The sequence below is a fragment of the Mus musculus genome, chromosome 2 (genome assembly GCF_000001635.26).
Source record: "Mus musculus strain C57BL/6J chromosome 2, GRCm38.p6 C57BL/6J".
Taxonomy (NCBI): Eukaryota; Metazoa; Chordata; class Mammalia; order Rodentia; family Muridae; genus Mus; species Mus musculus.
In genome coordinates, this window is record NC_000068.7 from 103,897,161 (window position 1) to 103,916,812 (window position 19,652).

The 19,652-nt window shown below is 45.9% G+C and overlaps 1 long non-coding RNA gene across 1 annotated transcript; it reads left to right on the forward strand.

The window, feature by feature from the left end:
• Window positions 1-3,790: 3,790 nt before the first annotated feature.
• On the forward strand, window positions 3,791-16,808 carry Lincred1 (long intergenic non-protein coding RNA of erythroid differentiation 1). The gene is made up of 7 exons (NR_131913.1): window positions 3,791-4,018; window positions 6,717-8,067; window positions 8,549-8,815; window positions 9,704-9,785; window positions 11,441-11,520; window positions 13,177-13,269; window positions 13,994-16,808. It is a non-coding gene; the product is annotated as a long intergenic non-protein coding RNA of erythroid differentiation 1 (long non-coding RNA).
• The last annotated feature ends 2,844 nt before the right edge of the window (window positions 16,809-19,652 follow it).

Genomic DNA, 19,652 nt, shown 5'->3' on the forward strand with positions numbered 1-19,652 from the left:
GAACTGGTATGAGTGAGGCCCCTCGATGCTTTCTGAGGGGCCTGGGGCGGAGTGTGCTGGTCTGGGCTGCCTCATGCAGCACCTAGCAGGGGATGTAACAGGGCAGAATGGGGAGTGGGGGGACAGCCTGGTGGGCTCCAGTCTGATTGATGCCTTGGGTTCATATCTGTCACGTAGTGGTCCTATGCTCTTAGGAAAATCACTTTTCCTCTCAGATCCTCTATTTCTTCAGCTGGTAAATGGGGGTAAAAATATCCTTCTCAGAGTGCTGTGGCTGGGATGAAATTAGATACCTGTGCAAAACACTTGGTCTAGTTATACATACAAAAATAGTAAATAAGTGTTAAATGCTTAATGAGGGAAGTAAGGGAGACCCATTGACTCTTAATCCCACAGAAAGCAGCTCCCCCACTGCCCCAGAAAGGCTTGTGAGACATAATACAGTTCGGGCACTACTTACAGAATTCATTACCCACACGTTGGGATTTCTAGCAAACTACTTTTCCTTTTCCTTTTCCTTTTCCTTTTCCTTTTCCTTCTCCTTCTCCTTCTCCTTCTCCTTCTCCTTCTCCTTCTCCTTCTCCTTCTCCTTCCCCTTCCCCTTCCCCTTCCCCTTCCCCTTCCCCTTCCCCTTCCCCTTCCCCTTCCCCTTCCCCTTTCCCTTTCCCTTTCCCTTTTCCTTTCTTTCACGTCTTAGTTAGGTCTATTGCTGTGATAAAACACTGACCAAAAGGCAACTTGGGGAGGATGGAGTTTATTTAGTTTACCTATCCTGTGTAATAGTCCACTGAGGAAGGTCAAGGCAAGAATTCAAGTCGGACACCTGGAGGCAGGAGCTGATACAGAAACCGGGAAGGGATGCTGCTTCCTGGCTTGCTTTCTTGTAGCACTCAGGACCATCTGCAGTGAGCTGGGACTTCCCACATCCATCATTACTCAAGAGAATGCACTACAGACATGTGTATAGGTAAATCTCATGGTGGCATTTTCTCGGTTGAAGCTCCCTCTTCCAGATGAGTCTAGCTTGTGTCAAGTTGACATAAAACTGACCAATAAGTTAGCTCTGTGTGTGTATGTGTGGGTGCACATGAGTCATGTTGTACATGTGGAGGTCAGAGGTCAAATCGCAGGAGTCAGGTTTTTTCCTTCAACCCTGTGGGTCCTTGGCATCAAACTCAGGTTGTCAGGTTTGTCAACAAGTACTCTCTACCCACTGAGCACTCTGGTTAGCCCCTAGTAAACTCTTTAAAGACACAGAGACCTTATATATTTTATTTATCACTGTGTACCTAGTATTAGTATATTCATTTAGGATTGTTTTAAAAATATTTTATGTGTATGAGTGCTTTACCTGCGCATATGTCCTTGTACCACATTCATGTGTGGTGCTCACCAATGTCAGAAGAGGAAGTCTGATCCCCTGTGTGATGGTTTGTATATCCTTGGACCAGGGAGTGGCACCATCTGAAGGTGTGACCTTGTTGGAATAGGTGTGACCTGGTTGGAATGGTTGTGTCACTGTGGGTGTGGGTATAAGATTCTCACCCTAGTTGCCTGGAAGTCAGTCTTCCACTAGCAGCCTTTGGATGAAGACATAGAACTCTCAGCTCCTCCTGCGTCATGCCTGCCTGGATACTGCCATGCTCCCACCTTGATGATAATGGACTGAACCTCTGAACCTGTAAGCCAGCCCCAATTAAATGTTGTTTTATATAAGACTTGCCTTGGTCATGGTGTCTGTTCACAGCAATAAAACACTAACTAAGACACCCTGGAATTAGGGTTACAGACAGTTGTAAGCTGCCTTGTGGGTGCTGGGAGCTGAACCTGGGTCCTCTGGAAGAGCAGCCAGTGCTCTTAACTGCTGAGACATCTCTCTAGTCCCTAGTGTATTAATTTTTTTTAAGAGAGGCTGTTCTAAAAGGTCACAACCATCTGTAAATGCAACACCCTACCACTGTCATGTAGCACAGCATATCCATGGTCTCCAGGGATACAGCATCTTGAGGGAGCTGCAGTTTTGCCCACCACACCCAGGATGAGATAAAGTAGACAAATGTCAGGTGCTAGCAGCGTTGTGCATGCTTTAAAGGGAGTCTCCTGCTGAGGAAAGCCATGGATTTGACAGCCTCCCCAGGGACAAAACAATTGCTTGTGAGCTGGGCCTGGGGACATATGCCTGTGTTTCCAGCACTTAGAAGGTAGAGACAGGAGGATCAGGAATTCAAGGTCATCATTGGTTACATAGAGAGTCCAAACCCAGGCTGGGCCACTAGAGAACTTATCCCTAAGACAAAACAAACAAACAAACAAAGTCACTTTGGAGAATGGTCATAGTGCATGTGATTGCAACATGGGTGGTTGAGGATGTCAATGGAGGAGATATGGAGTCTCCCAAATACACGGGAACATGATACAGTAACTACTCTGAGATCCAACTAGGCCCTAAGTGTTGAGGATGGAGAGATAAGCAAGATGACCATTGTTGCCTTCTAGAACTGGCAGGCTGAGGAAAATCTCCAGAAGAGTTACAATGGCACCAGGGTTTGGCACAGGGGAAGGCTTCAGAGAGGAGAAAGCATGTTTTTTAGGGGTCATACCATGGTTGTTATAAGCACAGAGTCTGTAGCCTGGACTGTCTGGATTTGGAGTCTGACCGTGCCGTGTACTGATTGTGTGACATGTGACAAGAAGTAGAAATAATAGCAGGACCTGTGTTGTTGGGAGAATGCCATGAGTTAGCGTTGGCACGGTGCTTGAAAGAGTGTCTGGCATTGCAAAAGCCACGTGCTGGCTAACATGATCATCTTATTCTTTTCTCAGCCTTAACATAGCAGGCACAAAGGAGTGTGGGATAGTCCAGCAGCTAGCAGAAGGTCACAGTTTTGATGGCTGATGGTGTCGGGTAGAAACACTTGTTTGGATGTGGATTTTCCATGTTCAGGTTTCCCAGGGTGGGGTAAAAGGGAGCGTTTACTCTGCTGCATCCTGAGTACCTCTTCCTACAGGCTGACGGATGAGCACTGAGTTTGACCTGAGGCAGCTCAGACTTTCCACGTGAGTCCGAACCTTTCAGTGTTCTCCACAGGACCCTGATATGGGATTTGAGGGTTAGAGATCTGAAGCTCAGGAGCTCAGGAGCCACTGAGGGCTAGGGGAGGGGTCCTAGAGTCCCTGGGGGAATTTTTCATTTAGCCTCTGTTGTCTTTCAGAAGAGATTTGGAGATTCCATTCGGATAGCAGCATCCTCAGATCTCACCCCTTCTTTAACCCAGTACCAGTGGCTGATGGGTAAGCAAACACATGTGCTATCAGAGGCTAAAACAGGATTGTTTAAGGCATTTTCTCCACGGAGGTGCCAAAATCGCACTCTGATCAGACAGGAAGTCCTATTGCTTGAAAGGAGCCAATGCTATCAAGAGAAAACACATCAGGGCCCATCCTCTTGGAGAGGGAACTGTGACTAATCAACAAGGCTCCTCTCCAGCTGGCCTCGGGAGCCTTTGTTCAGCCTGGACAGGTCAGGGAAAGTTTGAGCAGGCCACAGTTGTAAGAGGGGCAGTTCCAGAACTTTCCCTTCAGTTTTCCAACCGAGGGATCATTGCAGGAGGTTAACCCTGGCAAACTAAGCCAAATCTACCAGGAGGATTTAATCATGTTAGTCTCCTACTTGAAGCACATCGAGGGTACCCTAATATGGTCTGCCAAGGCCTTTATGACCTGAACTTGGTGGTCCAACTCTGCCTGCCTTCTGTCTTGTCTGTCATCCTACAAGTAGCATTCTTTCTTCAGTTTCTTCAATGGGTCTGGCCAGTGCCAGTGGGCCTAGGAGACCAGAACTGCACACCTGAGGAAGAGGTCCGGTGGAACTCAGAAATGGATGAGACAGACCCCAGTGTGATAGATTTCTCCAGCCAGCCCCCCAGCTTCAAGCAACTACTGCCAATAATGGCTTCCTGTGTGTCTCTGCTCAAGTCTGTGCACTTCCTAAGGACCGGAGACCTGTCTGAGACCTCAGGTTTTCAGATAACGTTGATGGCAGTAACCTTGAGAGTGCGAAGAGGTCTAGAGGAAGGACCATCACCAATAGGGTCATTTGATGAGTGTGTGCCATATGCCACACTCTGCTAAAGACTTCGTGTGCCTTCCTACAACGACTGTGGTGTAGGAATTTTGCCCTCACATCATAGATAAGAAAGTTAAGGTCATTTACTCATTAGGAAGTGGTAAGATAGAAGCCGGAGTCCAGGATTTTAAGAGAAAAGGTCTGTCCACAAGGTGTATCGCCTCCTATGTGTGGAGCTGCTACTGGCTGATCTGTTGCCAGGCTTGGCAGGGGGGTTGGGGGGGGAGGGGTGCTCCAGGAAGGGCAAGAAGATGTGATCAGGGTGGGACCTCTGTTGTTTGGCCTCACTTCAAACAAAGATGACAGCAGGGAACTAAAGCCCCTGACTTCCCTCCTCTGAAGACCAAAGCAGGCCAAAAATAGGAGAGACAGGAAGCATTTGATCCCTAAGTGTCACATGAATACAAACATCCTGCCAACTCTGCCTTGAGGGGGTGGCTGAGAGCAGCTGCCACAAAGGGGCCAGCTAGGAGGTCAGCTTGCTGGGTGCCATGCAGCTAGACTCTCTGGGATGATCTAGGCCTGGGATACGCCAACAGGTTGAGCACCTGAGCATCTGGGTGGTGGAGAAATACAACAGACAGTATCTACCCCCATTATCATTACCCCTAGCCACATCCCATTGCCGAGCCCATGGCTGACACTGGCGCAAGGCCTCTCTGAGGTCCTTCCTGGACCTTTCTTTGACTTCTTTCCACCTACCCTTCCTTCTCTCTGCCTAACTCACATCAATCACATTCTGACGCTTTCTTAGCTTCCTGTGTATTTTTTTCTTCAATGCAGCTTGGCTTGTTCAGTCTGCTCTTGGCCTGTGCTTTTCTGAGAACCTCGGCTAACTGAAACCATCTAGTGATTCCTCATTTAACAGTTCAGAAAAACACAAATTCAAAGAGACAAAGGACTCTTCCTTTAAAATATGCTTTTAAAAGATCTATTTTATTTTATGTGTCTGAGTGCTTTGCCTACATGTATATATGCATACCAAATGCATGCCTGGTACATGCCTGGTACTAGGAGAAGTCAGAAGAGGGTATTGGATGCCCTGGAACTGGGGTTACTGATGGGGTGAGTCACCATGTGCTTGCTGGGAACTGACACTAGCTCTTCTGCAAAGGCAACAAGTGGTCCTAACCACTGAGCCTTCTCCCTAGACTCAGCAAAGGACTCTCTGAGGTAATACAGTGAACTCGCAGATGGCAGGAAATGGGTTTTCCAGCTAGCAGGCCACATCTTTGACATCATGTGCGTTTGAGATGGGAGAAGGATAAGACCTGTGTGAGAGTTTCTTCAAACTAGGCCCCACCCGCCTTTTCCCAACACTCACCAGCTTGAAGGCTTTGAGGGTATATACGGTACCTGTCTCATTCACATCACTCCTAGACACTCCAGTCCCCAAAGCCTGGGCCCCTGACTGCAATGGTGAGAGTACCATTCAGACGAGAGGTGTTGCTATTGCTTTTCAACTGGGGCAGAGGCAATGTGAACAGACAGACACCAGCAAATGTATGTACATGCAGTAAAGCAGAAGATAGCTAGAATCAGGGGGAGCGCTCCCCAGCTAGAGGAACCGGCACCAGCATTGGTCCAGGCACTCGCCCTGGGGAGGCTTTCTGCTAATGTCTTTTGCACCTGGAAGGGACTGGCACTGCAGCACTGCCTCGTGGTGCTAATTACCACGGTACTTCTCCCCAGTGACACTGAGCTCAGTGTCCTGATAACGTGCTCCCTAATAGTCTCCCATTTCCCTGCTGACACCAGAAAATAGGCCTGATGTGGTGAGCGGACTGCGCTGAGCGAGGCGTAGCTGTCACCCCAGCCCCCCAGCCTGAATCATTAGTGGATCCGAATCAATAGTGTTCAGGCAACCCTTGCTCCTTGGAAGCATTCATTCGGCACACTTGCTATTTGTCAAGTAGTTCCTTTCTCTAACATTGCATGGTCTGTGGCCCTGGCGCCTGAGTCTTTCCTTCTTCCACAAAGTGCTGAGGGGAGTTCGTTCGTAAGCTCTACACAGCATCAGTGTTCTCTCTCTGGAACAAAAGAAGAAGCAGGGAGGGTTATTTTTGTAAGCACCGGGTTGTAGGCCTTCATGGTGGCTCATCGGTGACAAGCAACAGTGTCCAACTATGGGGAGCATAAGCAAAGGGAAGCATGAGATGAAGTCTATTTGGAACTCACCATGGGTCATCGCTGGGGGCCCAGGGGGTCTGACTTGCCGTACACTGGCCCTTCAGCTTTTTCCCCTAGATATTTGCCTGCCCAGTGAGATTTTTTGTTCCTGGCTTCCCTTCCTCTCCTGAGATGGATACTCAGTTGTTTTAGATACAGTCTAACTGGTTCGCTCTCTGTCAGCTGCTCTCTGTCAGCTGAGTGGGAGACAAGTAGCCTAGGCTAGACCCAACCAACATCCCCACACTCCAGCACAACTTCCAGCAGCTTGGCTGGGGCTACCTGGGAACCTCAGTCCAAGCACCCGGAGGGAGGCGTGGCCTCGGGGCTACCTGGGAACCTTTGTGAAATGCTCGGAGTATTACTGTCCTCAGAACTTTTTTGTTTGTCTGTCTTAAGTGAAGGCTGCTAATTTTACCAGGTAATGAGAGCAGCGTGCACTTTCTGATGAGTTGGAGACACACACCGATGCCTCTTGAGATGCTGAGAAGAGCATTGTGAGTCTTGCTTCTAGGCAGGCACTGGGAAACAGAGAACGGCGTCCATGGAAGATACCTTAATCTCTCTAGACTTCCAGCTCTTTGTAGAAGGAGGGCAGAAGCTGTGGTCTGTTCTCTGCTGGCTTCTTGGGGACTAGCACTGAACCTGCATTTGAATTGGTCCAGAAAACATTTTATGAATGAACGAATGGCTGAATGAATGCTAGGAGGCCAGTCAAAACCACCAGTTGACTAATTGTAAAGGGTTACACTTGCTGTCCACATCTCATTATAGAACCAATGTGGAGCCTCGGTGTGGATTTTGGGACTACGGAGCTGAAACCAACCTCATTAGGTTTTCTTATCTAAAGCTTTAATGTTTGAGGGAGGGGAGGGAGAAAGAATGGAAGAGGCAGTGGGGGAATTCATGATTCAAAGGTGGGGCTGGGAGGAGAGGAAATTGGGGGTGGTCAGGAAATGCCTGTAGAGACCCAGGGGTGGGACAATGGCCCGGAGCTTCATTTAGTTCTGACTTGTACTGACTAGAGGTTTCCTTTTCATCTAAATGCCCATGGCTGGAGAGGGAGGCCTGCTCTATGCTACTCCTCACCAAAAGAACTTGCTCGATAGCAATACAGGAAGTGCCACCAAAGTTCTTGACCAGAGGCCATGTGTGGCTGGAAGCATCTGCCTTTGGAGTGCAGATGACTAGGAGACCACAACAGCCCTCAGGAGGGCCAAAGATACCCTCCTGGGTGAAGAGTGGGGTTGATGGTATTCTTATAGGATAGAAGAGATGTGAATACAGACAGACAAAAGGACACAGACAGGGATGGAGACAACGCAAAGTTGTCCAGTACGGTGTGTGCTTCTCAGCCCGAGTGTCCTGGAAAACTCAGAGAAGTGGGCTGTCGGAGGAAAGGTGAGGCAGGGAGGCTCTGATCAAGCTAAGCAGAGCCTTTACTGTCAAGCTGACACATTTCTGATTCATATACTACTTTTTATGTGTGAATAAATGAGTGACTAGATGATGTAAAAATGAACAGTGGATGAGCAAGAAGAAAGTTTGACTAAATCTGTCCAATCCAGTGATGGCAGAGGCTGGGAAGAGTCTCCTTCCCAGGTGAGCTCTTTGCCTCAGTGCCACAGAGCCAAGAAGCCATCTGTGAGCTGCAGTCAGAACGCTGGGAGAGGCATGCCAGAGTTTCTGGGAGAATGTCCACAGCCATGTGAAGATCTCTGCATCTCTCTCTCACCGCCCAACAAAACAGTTTGGCCACTCAGGCTAATAAGGTAAGTTAAGTAAAACAAAGGGTTTCCCCTGTGTAAAATTTTAGGGGTGCCAAGATTTGTTTCCAAGCAGCTCACTTTACTTTTATTTTTTTTTTATAAGAGATGCTCTGCATCGCTGGCAGAGCAGTTTAAAGATTTATTTATTTATTTTATGTATGTGAGTGCACTGTAGCTGTATAGATGGTTGTGAGCCTTCATGTGGTTGTTGGGAATTGAATTTTAGGACCTCCGCTCTCTCCGATCAACTCCGCTCACTCAGTCCCTGCTCGCTCTGGCCCAAAGATTTATTTATTATTATACACAAGTACACTGTAGCTGTCTTCTGACACACCAGAAGAGGGCGTCAGATCTCATTACAGGTGGTTGTAAGCCACCATGTGGTTGCTGGGATTTGAACTTAGGACCTTTGGAAGAGCAGTCAGTGATCTTACCCGATGAGCCATCTCTCTAGCCCCTTCATTTTACTTCTTGACTCTCTTAGATAACGTCTGAAGTTCCACAATGGAGGCCTCATCTCTTAGCCAGAAGCTGGAATGACTGACATCTGGTGCTGGGCCCTGTGACTGACAGGGCATCTAGTGCTGGGTCCTGTGATTGACAGGGCATCCAGTGCTGGACACTGTGGTAGGCAGGACATCCAGTGCTGGGCCCTGTGATTGACAGGGCATCCAGTGCTGTGTCCTATGGAAGGCAGGACATCCAGTGCTGGCCCCTGTGATTGACAGGACATCCAGTGCTATGCCCTATGGCAAGTGGGGGTGGGGGTGGGGTGGGAAGGCTGGTTTTGACAGAAAAGATGTAACCTGAGCCCTGAAAATGGAAGGTTTTCAGGGACATGGTGGTGGGGAGAGCAGTGAATGGAGGAGCCAGAGTTAAACCAAGTTGGCTAAGGGTAGTTTTGCAGAGTTCTAGCAACTAATCCTAACACGTTATTAGGTGTCCACTTATTAATGAAAATGTCTCACACACTCAGTCTGATCGCAGTATCAGTGAGGTGATTGAAATAGTTGCATTAGGCAGCTAAATCCATAATCATTGGCCTCTCCACCGTAGGGGAGCTTGGCTAATCCTAACATTAGCAGGTCGCAGGACCTCATCAACAGAGCCTGCTGCAGAGTGAGGGATGCTGTTTTCAGGATGCCAAGGAGACCTGGGGAGCTCTGGGGGATGGACACGCTCATTCTTACTGTAAAGATCCCCTGAGAACAGCGGGCTGTTAAAGGATCAGTGTGGAACTTGCCTTACAGTCTAAAAGGCAGCATATTTCCTGGTTATAATAGTTTGGAGAAAAATATTGCTAAATGGCTGCATAAACAATCTTAATTGGCCTGAGCTCCCAAAATGGAGCTATTTCTGTGCTGTCGCCAAGCATGTTTTTTTTACTAGCTAATTATGCCCACCATTTAACTTTTGGGAGAAAAAAAGAAAAAGAAAGAAAGAGGAGAAACAGGAAATAAGGCATTCATTATTGGAGTGACAACTTTGGACAAGCCCACATTTCAACAGCCATTGTGTAATTTCCTCTCCCTAGCTTACAGTTAGTTGTTCCATGAGGCCACTGGAAACAAACACCTCCTTTAGTGGGGGCTGGGAGGTCGTTTGTTCAATTCAAAATGCCTGTCTATTTTCACCTCAGGCAAAGGGACAGGTTCCCTCAGGCCACTGGAGCCCACCTCAAGAGTCTCTTTGCCAGGGAAATTCTCCAATGAAGGTTTCTGGTGAGTGGTTTGCCTGGGCTCTGCTGTCAGGGGCCATGATGTGCCTGCTGTTTATGCAACACTTCTAGGCTCCTGGGGATTTAGCTAACTCTCAGAGTGACACCTTACCCCCACCCTGTGAAAGTATAAAACACAGTGAATCCCAGTTTGTTAGGCACCAACTCTCAAAAAGTGAAGTTAGACCACTATATTAAAATCATCACTGTATATATTATGTATGCATAGAAACCATACAGATGCTGAAGTGTGTAGTTCAAACACCATGTGGCTCCCACAGGATCAAGAATATATTGTTGCCAGTGCCCTGGGACCCTCCCTTTTACCCCTGTCCAATCACCATTTCCCTTCCCCCCTCAAAGGTTCTGATGTTATTTAAACTTCATATAAATAGAACCATATAATATGTGGTGTGTGTGCTTTTGTTTTAATGTATGGCGTCCGTTGTTCTACTTAGCTGTATGCCTCATGGCTATATCTCATTCCATACCATTACTATATAGATTCCATATATCAATGTAATGTGGGTTATCCATCTAACTATAAAGGACATATAGGCTATTCCCAGTTTGTAGCTATTCTGATTGATGCTTCTTTGAATTGGTGCACATGGTCACAGATTCTGGCTAAGCATCAATAAGGAACTGATGGGTGGGGAATAGTTGAGAGTCCATGTCCAGATTTTATGGCTTAGAGGCCAGTTCGAAAGGTGGTGTGTATGCATGGGCACTGCTCCTTCCACATCAATACTTGGTACTGTCCAGCATTTTAATTATAGTGGTTTTTGTCATACTCAGTGTGTTTTAGTTGGCTTGCCACCCCTAGATCTTAAGACGGAGGAACACATCTTTATGTGTGTATTTAGATTGCAGTTAGCATAGCAGTTATGAAAAATGGATACAGGTATTCGGAATCAGGAAAATGTTACTGTAAAAGGAGAGGAAACTGCCCTGAAGTACTCTATATTGTATTACCGAACTTTAGAGCCCCCATGGCAGACTAAAGCTGCGCTAGGCAATGTGGGGGAATCACAAAAGTTCATCACTGTCAATACCTTCTAAGGCAATAAATCATTGATATTTTCCTGTCTTTGAGTATAAATATTCTTTTTCTTTGGGTACTGGGGATCAAAAAAGGGTTTTGTTCAAACATCCTACCACTGAGCTACATCTCAGCCTATATATCATTTCAAGTTCTTTTTTTTATTATATTTGGTGTGTGTGTATGTGTGTGTGTATGTGTATATGTGTGTGTATGTGTATGTGTGTATGTGTATATGTGTGTGTATGTGTGTGTATGTGTGTATATGTGTGTGTATGTGTATTGTGTGTGTGTATGTGTGTGTGTATGTGTGTGTGTATGTGTGTGTGTGTGTATGTGTGTGTGTGTATGTGTGTGTATGTCTCAGAGAATCTCCTAAGATTTATAAATTTTATTGATCCAAACTTATATAATTTCCAAAGTTTTCATTGCTATTAGTAACAATACATTGAAAACCCTTGCTTGTGATTATGTGTTTGGTATCTCTGCAAAGATCAGGCTATTTCAAAATTATAGTACCTTAAGGGCAAACTGGAGGGCAAATAAGGACATATGACTAATAAACTAATTAATTAATTGGAAGACCGATTCTTCATATTTTTGTTATCCTGCTGTAGTTTGTCCTTGATGTAAGCTCACCGATGGATCTGGAGAGAAATCTTCATCCCTCTCTCCAGAAATCATCCCACCACTGATGGTGAGTAAATGCATTGAAATGGCAATGGTACCAGAGTGGATCCGGGTCCTCCATATTATGTTTGGCTCCATATTACAAAACTAGTAATCATAGTTATTATTATTTGTTGAGCATATTACATAGCAAACTATATGTATCCTCTGTTGTTGTGATGAAATGTCCTCCACAAAAGCAAGTTAAAGGAGAAAGATGTCACCATCTCAGGTTACAGGCCATCAAGGGACAGAGGAGCCTCTCATGCCACGTCCACAGCTCAGAGCAGAAAGCAATGACTGCATTCACACCAGCACTGTGCTCACGTTATCTTATACAGCCCAGCATTCCCTACTCAGGAATGATCCTCCCCACAATTAAGATGAGTCTCCTCACATCAATTAATGTGATCCAGAGAGTCCTCCACTAGCATGCCCACAGGCATCCCTGTCTAGATACCGTCTCATTGAGACTCCCTTCCCAGAAGACTAGATTCTGTTGACAATTAATGCGAACCATCATAACAACCTTACAACACAGACAGCATCTTTGTCCCTGTTCCTTAGTAAAGGAGCTGAGACTTGGAAAGGTTGAGAATCTCACAAACAACATAGAGCAAGTGATGGAGGAGGAGGGGCCCAGCTGTTTGCCTCTGGAGTCTCAACTCTTGACCATCATGTCCGTGGTTCTTTGTGCTTCTGGCCATGCTTTCAGATTTTATATATAAATGCTTTTTTACTGCCCAGGGCAATGTTGTGTGGCGGGATGATTTCTGGAGAGAGGGCTGAAGATTCCTCTCCAGATCCTTTTTTTTTTTTTTTTTTTTGCAGTTTGCTTTGTGGCCCCTTCTCCCATTGAGAGCCAATGATTATCTCCCATCCCTTATGGCCCGACTTTGTGACTTGCCTGGCCAAATAGAAAGTGGTAGGAGTGACAATATACCAGTCCTGAGCCTAGATCTTCAGAGACTGTGTTAGATCTTTCTTGATCCTCTGAGGGAAGATGAGACATCAGGAGTAGGACCAGGACAATTCCCTACATACATGAGGATGCCCAAGCCAGCTGAGGCCAGTCAAGCCTCCTTAAGTCAACCTGCCGTTAATTGTAGATGCCAGAGTCAGCATTCCTAAGCCCGGTACAACCTTTGGGCTGACTCAGAGGCCCAACAATTAAGCAGAGCATTAATTGTTGTGTGCCACTGAAGTTTATGATGGTCTGCATCATGATTCTGTAACTAGGTAACATGCACTGTGGTAGCTACATACTAAGGATTTATACTGTAATGATTATGTTCAACATATAGGAGAATGTTTACTGTGGTGGCTATGTCAAATGGGTGGGGTACCGACAATTAGATCATGAAATGCTTGATAGACATCAGCACAACTTGGCCTCAGCACAGTCAAATACCTAGCTGTCACTTAGGAAAGTGTCTCCTTCCTGAAGCATGTAAGATCTAAGCTCCTGGAGTATATGAAAACATGGTTTCATCCAAACAGCAGCCATGTGCTGTTAAAACCACTTAGAAGTACTGTGATGGCCATTATCTCTTACTGCACAAAGATATCACAAGTTATGTACCACTGTGTGTGTGTGTGTGTGTGTGTGTGTGTGTGTGCATGCACGTGTGGATGTATATGGACTGGTTGGTCATACAGTTTAAGTTGGATTTCTGTCCTTCAGTCCTCAAGAAGCCCAGATTCTGTAGATGGGAGCATTTGGAAGACTACAACCCCTCCTGGGCCATCTGAAGATTGCATGGTTCTTCTGTGACTGGTAGGTTGTTCTCCAAGTCAGCCTTGTTGTTTTACCAAGAAGATCTCCTCCCACTCATGTATCCTTCAGAGGAGGCATAGTCTTCCTTCAACAAGCTAGGTTTACCAATGTGCCAAGGCTTCCAGCCTCCAAGATATCCAGATTGCTACCAGCACTCCAGTTTGCCTTGCTGCACACTCCAGCTGAACAGTTCTATATTCTTGACCCTTTTCTCAGTCTGTTCTGCCCTTCTGCTTCAGCTGTGAACATCCCGTAACTAATTACCCACAAGGTAGCAACACGATAATGTTCATGCAGCCTTTAGATCTGGGAATCGAAGAGAACATGGCATATGCTTGTCAATGCTCTCAGATTTCTGGGGCTTCGATGGAAATGACTTGAATGGAAGGCATTGGAGTCATATGGACACACACCTGGCATGCGGGCTGGGTTAGCTCCAGATGGGACAGAATGTTCACAGCATGATAGCTTTCAGATGGTTGCTTTTATGGCTAGTCCTAGCAGTATAAGGCAAATGCTGCAAGATCTTTTGAGATTTCTCTTTGGAACTCAATGTATGGCTTGATATCTCCCTTACTCTGTTGGTTACGATAGTCACAACCCTGCCCAGAATCTTGGAGAGGTGGGGCATAGACATTGTTTCTTGATGGGACAATTGTTAGAGACCTTGGAGCCATGTTTTAAAACTGTCCCATTTTAAATTTGTCTATTCATTTTTTCCTAGTTGCTAAGATCATTTCCTATGTGTAAGGATATTTCCACTGAGCAACAGAGACACCAACCTACCCACAACACTTTCAACTCAAAATTTATCCTGTCTACAAGAAATACAGGCACCAGACGATGGAGCAGAGACTGAGGGGATGGCCAATGAATAACCAGCTCAACCTGAGACCTATTCTATGGGCAAGCAACCCCTAACACTATTAATGATACTCTGTTACATTTGTTGACAGAAGCACTTTGTACTTTCAGAGGCTCTACCCAGCACCTGACTCAGAAAGATACAGATACCCACAGCCAAACAGTGGATAGAGATTGGGGATTCTTATGGAAGAAGAAGAAGGATTAGGAGGAAGGATTGTGGCCCCTAAGGGAATAGGAGCTCCACAGGAAGACCAGTAGAGTCAACTAAACTGGACCCTTGGAGCTCTCAGAGTCTGAGCCACCAACCAAAGAACATACACAGGCTGGACCTAGGCCTCCCCAAACATATGTGGTAGATGTGCAACTTGGTCTTCATGTGGGTCCCGAACAACTAGAGTGGGGGCTATTCCAAAGGCTGTTGCCTACATGTGGGATGTGTTCTACTAGCTGGGCTGCCTTGTCTGGCTTCTGTGGAGGCTTACAGAGACCTGAAGTGCCAGGGTGTGGGGGAGATACCCAGGGGGGTCCCACATCCTCAGAGGAGAAGGGGAAGGGTGATGGGGAAAGAATTGTGGGAGGAGGCTGCCAGGAGGGGGCAGTGAGTGGGATATAAAGTAAATAAATAAAAAAAGAATATTTCCACTGTGGGGAAGATGTCTCAGCAGTTAGAAGGTCTTGTTATTTATGCAGAGGACCTGGATTTGGTTCTCAGCATCCCCCATGGAGGTTCACCATCATCCACAACTCCAATCCCAGGGGAATTCAGTACTTTGTTCTCACCACGGTAGGCACCAGGTTTATGATCATACACATATATACAGGTAAACTATTCCTACACATAAAATAAAATGAATAAATATTTTTAAAAGAAATCTTTTTATTGAAAAGAATAAAAAACCTTCAAGATAACACAGCAAGAGGAAAAGACATAGATAATTACAAGCGTTCATAGGTCCAGTCGCTGTAGCCCTGTCATGTGCTCCGGAGGTATGCACTGAGGTTTTGTGAGGAAAACCCATCCTTGCTGGGGTCTCACTAAGCCTGGGCAGTGGCTAAAGCCTTGCAAACCCTCCCGGAGAGTCTTGGATGGAGGCAGCAGAACACCATCCAAGGCCTGCTACAGAATAAGAGAGGAGAACGCAGTATGAGGTTCGATGAGTCTCCCCTGACTGGGGGCTGTGGAGCTGAGACCCAGGAGAGGGGAAGGGGGCTGCCTAGCATAACCCTCTGTTTCTAAACATGTTAGAATTGATTCTAGACCTTTCTTCTTGGCTCCAGTTTCCCTCAGACCCACAGGCAGACTCTGGCTGTCCCTGTTGAGCAGGCTCAGTTGTCTCCACCAGTTTCTTGGATGTGCTCCACACTGTGGCAGTGAACGAGGCACTCGGGGCCTGATGTGACAAAAGAGGAAAACATCCAGAAGACACTCCAACCTGGAATCCAGGAGCCCCAATTCTCACGGAGCGACTTTGGACAGGTGGCCAATCCACTAGAACTCTGTTTCCCCATCAACCAGCACCTTGACCTTGAATGACCTTTCAGAACTCCCCGAATCCCTTCAGAACTCCCCGAAGAGAGATGATTCCAGCATACCAGCACTCCTAAAATTTCAATCTCTAAGCTCAAGTTTATTTTCTATCTTTTGCCTTACTGCTGGCTGGCTTGCTCTTGGTGTAATTTATTTAGACTGAGCCATGCTGAGCGGTTTGGAACTGAGTTTGCATGAATCACTGTCCATAAAATCAAGTTAAGTGGATTTCATTGCACACGGCGCACCTGTGTACAGACGCGGCAAGAAGCAGCCGGATTTTCTCGGCTCTTCCAGACCCCTGTTAGAATTGCTTCTCCACTGATACAGCACTCACCTGTATTTATTGTCCATTGTTATAACAGCCTCCCTCCGAAAGCTGAAAGTAAAGCGTTGGAGCAATTTCTCCCGCAGATCATTTTATATAGCTGTCCAGGTTCCCTATCTAGCCAGGAAAACTGGCATTGATTTTCCCTATTTTATCAGAGTCGACAAATATCAGATCCACCTCCAATTCAGTCGTCCCACAAATTTTTATTGAGTGTTATATGAAGTCATCTTGAGGTAGGTACAGGGCTGAGGCTCAGCGTTCTAAGACCTTACAAACTGGGTCAAGCATTGAGCAACAACTTGAGGTTAAACAACGCAGGAGGCTGCTGCCGGGCAGGAAACGGCATATTGGATACATTCTGAGTGAGGAGAAGCCAAACACAAGGCAAGTGACACAGGGAAGGATTATGGGGAATTTGGGAAGGAGGCTGAGTATGTGAGAGTGACTTCAATTTGGACCATTGCCCACATTCATCCCCCTCTATCCCTCTGACAGCCCGGACAGCCATCATCCGAGTTCATCATGTTCCGTAAAAGGATGTGATGGGGTGGGGGTGGAGATGACATTTATGGGAAGAAATGCCCAAAGGGTCTGCTCTGGTGCTCGTGAAAATATATTTCAGAGCCAGTGTGAAGGATTATAAAGGGATTTATTTCATTTTGTAGCACAGCCAAAAGCACAGGTAGGCTCTGGACTAAAATGGTGGCTTAGGAGACTGGCTGCTTGTATCTTTGTTCTTCTTTTCTGTCATGATGTAGGAAGTGCGTGGCCTCTGTTCTGCCACAGAATAAACATTTTGGTTTTCCAGGCTGATTTCAGATGTTTCTGAAAATTTGATTTCATTTGCCCTCTCTGAGAGTCAGAGAGACAGGTTGGGATATTGCAGAAGGGCATGGTGGGGCCTGTGCTGACAGTTTATTTATATAATCCCTTTGAGAAAATCTAGTTGATTAAAGCCACTAAGTTTTGGGCAGACTTGCTTAGATACGTGACCTAAACAGCATTCGGCTTGCTTCACTGGGTCTGTTGGTGGTGCTGTTTTGGGATAAGTCATGCCCACGTGTCCCCAATAACCATTTGGGAAGCTAAAATGCTTAGATGGCACCATTACCTGGAGGAGTAATGTTATGCTCTGGTGAGCAGTGCTGTCCAGTGGAAATACAACGAGAGGCACACGTGTAACTTAGAAGTTTCTTCTAAAACTCCAAGACCTTTAAACATTTTTATTTCAAGGCTAGAGAATTGGCACTGGCTGCTGTTCCAGAAGACCAGGATTCGGTTCACAGCACCCACATGGTAGGTCGGAAACATCTGTAACTCCAGTTTCAGAAGATCTGACACCCTCTTCTGATCTTTGAGGGCACCAGGCATGACATGGTATACACACACACACACACACACACACACACACACACACACACGTGCGCGCGCGCGCAAGCAAGCAAAATATGCATACACATAAAATAAATAAAAATAAAAACTTTTTCAGATTTTATTTATTATGTGTATAGGAGGCTGTGCATGAGTCACTGTGTGTGTGTGTGTGTGTGTGTGTGTGTCTGTGTGTGTGTGCGTGTGCATGTGTGTGTATGACGTCAGAGGACAATTTATGAGACTTAGTTTTCCGTTTCCACTATGTGGGATCCAGAAATTAACCTCAGGTTGTCACGCTTGGTGACACCTGCCATTATCTGCTGGCTCAGTAAAATCTTTTTTTTTTTTTAATTTTTATTTTATGCACATTGGTGGTTTGACTGAATGTATGTCTGTTTGAGGTCAGATCCCCTGGAACTGGAGTTACAGACAGTTGTGAGTTGCCATGTGGATGCTGGGAATTGAATCCAGGTTTTCTGGAAGAGCAGCCTGTGCTCTTAACTACTGAGCCATCTCTCCAGCCACTGTAAAATCTTTTAAAGTCAGTTGTCAGTTGGTGCACCCTAACACCCTGGAAGACTGCCTCGGTTTATTCTTACCAGCAAGCCTTTTTAAATGTAATTCCCCCCTCAAACCTGGTTCATGAGGGACAAGTAACCTTGGAAAAACAAATGAGCACGGGGAAAGGTCCAGCACACGAAATCAGGACAAGGTGTAAATGTGGTATAAATAGAGGTAAGAGATGATTATTCAAAGATGCAAGAAATGTACCAGATACCGTCTCTGGAAATGAAGCATAAAATTATGTAGCTGAGCATTAGATAATAACCTAATCCTAGTCAAAGCCAAAGGCTGGGTTCCTCATGGCCTACAAGTTTTAAAACAAGGGGACCACAGAGATGCTCGGTGGTTAAAAGTATTTGCTGCTCTTGCAGAGGAGCCAGGTTCAGCTATCAGCACCTGTGAGATGGCTCCCAACCATTCCTAACTCCAATTCCAGAGGATTGGATGCCTTCTGAACTCTGAGGGCACAAAGAATGCTCGTGGTGTACAGGCTTATGGGTACACACTGAAAATACCCATGCATATAAAATAAAATAAATCTTTCTAAGACCCCATTGTAAATGAATCGCCGCCGCCACCACCACCACCACCACCACCAACAACAACCAATGACAAAAGAACAAAACATCCTCTAAGGACTCAGGCCTAGAGAAAGACTGATAGAGAACACAAGGTTCGTTCGTCTAAAGTACTCATCCGAATTCAGGTATAGCTACTAAGCACTTCTAATATGACATGTCTGAAGTGAGATGCATCAATGGTCTAAAATACATATCTGTCTTTGGAGACTAAGCAAAGAAAAAGAGACGTGGTGGTGTTCATTGTTCAGTTTCTTATGTATTTTCTTTTGTAGCAGAACCTATCTTGTGTATTAACTACTTTATCTTCCTTTAATTTTTAGATTTTACTATAGTACATGGGTATTTTGGCCACGCGTACATCTGTGCAGCACTTGTTGCCTGGTACCTGATGACCATGGAGGCCAGAAGATGGAGCTGGATCCCATGGGACTAAAGTAACATGGTAAGCCACCCTGTGGTTGCTGGGAATCGAACCAAGGTTTTCTAGGAGAGCGGCAAGTGCTTTTAACCCCCGAACTATCTCTGCAGCTGTACACTAACCATTTCAAAGCGTGCACACCAACAGTATTTAGTACACCCACAGTTCTGGGCAGCCTTCTCCTCTATCTAGGTCTACAGCGTCTTCATTATCTCAACAGAAATCCCTACCCAGCCAGTAGGGACTCCCACCCACTTCTCAGCCTCTCTTAATTACCAACCTAGTTTTGAGGCTTATCCATGGGGTATAAAGAGGTGCTCCATTATTTTTCATTGCTCATTAGTACTTCACTGTATTAACACACCAAATTCTGTGAGACAGGTGTGTTGCTTCCCATACCAAAGGCAATAGCGTGACACGATAATTCACCAACCTAGCTCCTGATGAACATTTGACTTATTTCTACCGTCGTTGCTGTTGTTTTTGAAAAAGGGTTCTACTCTATAGCTCAGGAAGGCTTTGAACTCATAACTCTCCTACCTCAGCTTCTTGAGAGCTGGAGTTACGGGTGTACATAAATACACCTGGCTCCATCTTTGGATTATTGTACATAGTAACAGCATGAGTATGAATGTTCAGGCATAAATCTGCAATTCAATGTCTTTTTCATTTTCCTCTGCTTCTTTTGGTCTTTACCTAAGATTGACCTGCGGGGTCATC